Below are 5,000 nucleotides of genomic sequence, written 5' to 3' on the forward strand. Positions count from 1 at the left end.
GGTTCATTGTTCTCATCCACTCTGAATTCCAATTGCTGCTCTTCGTATTTTTGTGATATCTATTCATCATCCTCATCTCCTTCCACGGCTATTGATGCAAGGGGCCTCAGTTAGATTTTAACAGTCGACTCCATCTTGAGCTTTTAAATCAATTCTTCTCCATTCATCATCTATTTTTTTTTCACGCTTCATAGTCCTGAGGCATGTAGGCGTGGGTCTTCCAACTCTTCTAGTGCGTTGTTGAGCCCTTTTCAAAGTTTAGTGAACTAATATCTCTTTTGGAGTTCGAAGAGAATGTCCATACCATTGCCATCTACTCCTCTCCATGATCTCATCCACATATGGCACTCGAGTAGTCTCTTTTGAAGTTTCATTTACAATTCTGTCCTGTCATTTAATTCCCAATATTCTTCTGAGGGCTTTTTTCTCAAATCTACAAAATCTGTTGGATATTTCTTCATTGTCATACCTCGACTCATGTCCATACAATAACACCAATCTCACTTGATTGATATATAACATGATTTTGATATGTAATTTAAGGCAATCTGATTTTTAAATTTTATTTCACCTAGTCATTTTCTGATTTGCTTTTTCCGATCTTGTATAAAACTGAAATTCTAAAAACCCCGCATAAGCTATAATAGTTCCTAAATACTAAAATGATTCCAAATCATTAATTCTTACTCTTTTTTAAATTTAATATCCCAGTGCATTTTCACTTCTCATCGTCTTTTCTTTATTATCTTGAGGCAAATTTTATGCGATATTTCATGTTTTCTGGCAAGCAAGCTTTAGGTCCGCTAATTTCTGTTACCAATCCAGTTTTATCCTTCTTTGCTATTCTCAACTGTTCTATTCGTTGCAAAATCCATAATGAGGATAAACAACATAGGTGACAACACATTTTCTTGGAGTACTCTGCTGTTCACTGGAAATTCATTTGCTATTACTCCATCAACATTAAATTTACGCTTGCTATGCTCACGAAGAGACTTAATCAAATTCACATATTTAAGAGGAACTCCATAATAAAGCTGGACTCTGAACAAAATTGGCCAGTTCACACTATCAAAGTTTTTTCATAGTCCATAAATGCCATCAACAGAGGATTGCTATATTCTACACATTGCTCTACACTATGTCTGAAAATGAAGATTTGGTCAGTAAAACTTCGACCTTCTCTAAATACTCGTTCATCTCTCACATTTTCTTCTCTCTTTCTCTCTAGTCTCTTTAGAATGAGCATACTGTATATTTTCATGACAGCTGACGTAAGTGTGATGCTTCTGTAATCATTGCAATCAGTCAGATTTTTTTTTTTCATTAGATTTTGCTTCTTCATGCCACATTCTTCAAAATAATCTTGTAAGTTTTCAGGGAGTTAATTTGTTATTAGCCAAAATCATCCCAGCACTTATTCCATCGTATCCAGATGCTTTCCATCTCATGAGTCCTTTTATAATAGCTTCGACTTCATGGGCATATCAAGGTCCTCCTGAGCTTCAGGTATAACAATCAAATTATTCCCTTCATATCTCCTATTCATGACCTTACTACAGTGTTCCATCTAACGTTATCTTTTTTTTATTCATCTTATGTTGTTATAACCGATGCATCTCTCTTTTTGATGGCCATATGCTTCTTCTTTTCTGCCCCACTTGAGATTTAATTAATAATTCTATGAGCAATTCCTACACCACAGCCACTCCCTAAATTCATTCTTAAATTCATCAGCCTAATCTGCTTTCCTGTCTAAATATCATCTCCAGGCATTACCGGCTTTTCTTTTGACCTCACTATCAATACTGGTATACTTAAATGCTCTTCCTTGTAATTTTCATTACTTCTTTGGAAATTTAGAACAATTTTTTTCTGTTTTTGTCTCCTTTTTATAGTACCCTGAGTATCATTTGATATACCTGGCTTTCTCCTTGTGGCTGCATGACCAAAACTTCATTACTAACTGACTGATATATGTTCTTAATGTCATACTATTTTTCATTAATTGTCTTCTCTTCGTCTCTTAGAGTCTCTAAGACTGCAAATTGATCCCTACATTCAATAGCAAATGTTTCCCTGTTCTCATCTTCGAACCTAGGTATTGTATCTACATTCCTGCTGAGTGCTTTCAGTTTTAATTTAAGTGTGGCAATGAGGAGATGGTGATCACTACCAATGTCTACACCTCTATAGCCTCTTACATTTCTCTCTGAGTTTTCCTTCTCTCTTTATTAATAATGGCTATATGATCTTTTTGATATTTGTAACTGCCTCATGGTGAAGTCCATGTATATTATTAGATTTCCTTGTGGTGGGAAAGAATACCACAAATAACAAGATTGTTTGCTGGGCAAAAACTTATAAAATTTTCTCTATTTTGATTGCAACTTTTCCACGACCCTCAATACCCATTCCATTCATTATACCCTGATTATTCCTTTCAATTTTAGCACTGAAGTCAACCATTACAATTGTCATATCTCTTTTTGGGATAGCATCTATTATACACTGCAGTTCTTCATGGTATTGATCTTTCCGTTCTTCAGGGAAATCAGTTGTTGGTGCATAGCAAACTATAATACTCACATTGCCCTGCTCTGATTTGCTTATTTACACATTTGATAAGATTTCAAAATAGTTTTTCCTACCTAATTTTATATATCTGGTCTCTGGTAAGATTGTTCCATTCCTTGGGTCTTTGATTACATAAGTAAGAGGTTGAGACTTCCTTCTGTAATTTTTAGTCGTGTTATACATGAGCTTTCTGGTTCCTCAAAGGTCGTTCTTTAGGTCTTATCCAATTTTTTCCAAGTCTCACCTCTTGCAAGTGTTTTATTCTCTCTGCTTCTCCAGTAGCTTCCATCAAGGTTTATTTTTTCTCGTTCATCCTTTGATAGTTATCTTTTGTACTACATTTCCTGTATCAAAACTTGTTTAAATCTATTCCATTTTTCATTTGAATCATTACCTCCCTGTCGTGTTTGCCCGATCAGGGTCTTCTACTTTTTTATATCTTTTCAGGCATTCCCTTTCTTTCACATTTTTTAAAATGTTTATATATATATATATATATATATATATATATATATATATATATATATATATATATATATATATATATATATATATATACCAAAGGCACTTCCCCTAATTTTGGGGGGTAGCCTACATCAACAATGAAACAAAACAAAAAAGGGGACCTCTACTCTCTACGTTCCTCCCAGCCTAACCAGGGACTCAGCCGAGTTCAGCTGGTACTGCTAGAGTGCCACAGCCCACCCTCCCACATTATCCACCACAGATGAAGCTTCATAATGCTGAATCCCCTACTGCTGCTACCTCCGCGGTCATCTAAGGCACCGGAGGAAGCAGCAGGGCCTACCAGAACTGCGTCACAATCACTCGCCATTCATTCCTATTTTTAGCACGCTCTCTTGCCTCTCTCACCTCTATCATCCTATCACCCAGAGCTTTCTTCACACCATCCATCCACCCAAACCTTGGCCTTCCTCTTGTACTTCTCCCATCAACTCTTGCATTCATCACCTTCTTTAGCAGACAGCCATTTTCCATTCTCTCAACATGGCCAAACCACCTCAATACATTCATATCCACTCTAGCTGCTAACTCATTTCTTACACCCGTTCTCACCCTCACCACTTCGTTCCTAACCCTATCTACTCGAGATACACCAGCCATACTCCTTAGACACATCATCTCAAACACATTTAATTTCTGTCTCTCCATCACTTTCATTCCCCACAACTCCGATCCATACATCACAGTTGGTACAATCACTTTCTCATATAGAACTCTCTTTACATTCATGCCCAACCCTCTATTTTTTACTAATCCCTTAACTGCCCCCAACACTTTGCAACCTTCATTCACTCTCTGACGTACATCTGTTTCTACTCCACCATTTGCTGCAACAACAGACCCCAAGTACTTAAACTGATCCACCTCCTCAAGTAACTCTCCATTCAACATGACATTCAACCTTGCACCACCTTCCCTTCTCGTACATCTCATAACCTTACTCTTACCCACATTAACTCTCAACTTCCTTCTCTCACACACCCTTCCAAATTCTGTCACTAGTCGGTCAAGCTTCTCTTCTGTGTCTGCTACCAGTACAGTATCATCCGCAAACAAAAACTGATTTACCTCCCATTCATGGTCATTCTCGTCTACCAGTTTTAATCCTCCTCCAAGCACTCGAGCATTCACCTCTCTCACCACTCCATCAACATACAAGTTAAACAACCACGGCGACATCACACATCCCTGTCTCAGCCCCACTCTCACTAGAAACCAATCACTCACTTCATTTCCTATTCTAACACATGCTTTACTACCTTTGTAGAAACTTTTCACTGGTTGCAACAACCTTCTACTAACTCCATATAACCTCATCACATTCCACATTGCTTCCCTATCAACTCTATCATATGCTTTCTCCAGATCCATAAACGCAACATACACCTCCTTACCTTTTGCTAAATATTTCTCGCATATCTGCCTAACTGTATAAATCTGATTCATACAACCCCTACCTCTTCTAAAACCACCCTGTACTTCTAAGATTGCATTCTCTGTTTTATCCTCAATCTTATTAATCATTACTCTACCATACACTTTTCCAACTACACTCAACAAACTAATACCTCTTGAATTACAACACTCATGCACATCTCCCTTACCCTTATATAGTTGTACAATACATGCACAAATCCAATCTACTGGTACCATTGACAACACAAAACACATATTAAACAATCTCACCAACCATTCAAGTACAGTCACATCCCCTTCCTTCAACATCTCAGCTTTCACACCATCCATACCAGATGCTTTTCCTACTCTCTTTTCATCTAGTGCTCTCCTCACTTCCTCTATTGTAATCTCTCTCTCATTCTCATCTCCCATCACTGGCACCTCAACACCTGGAACAGCAATTATATCTGCCTCCCTATTTTCCTCAACATTCAGTAAAC

This window comes from Palaemon carinicauda, chromosome 4 (assembly GCF_036898095.1).
Source record: "Palaemon carinicauda isolate YSFRI2023 chromosome 4, ASM3689809v2, whole genome shotgun sequence".
NCBI lineage: Eukaryota > Metazoa > Arthropoda > Malacostraca > Decapoda > Palaemonidae > Palaemon > Palaemon carinicauda.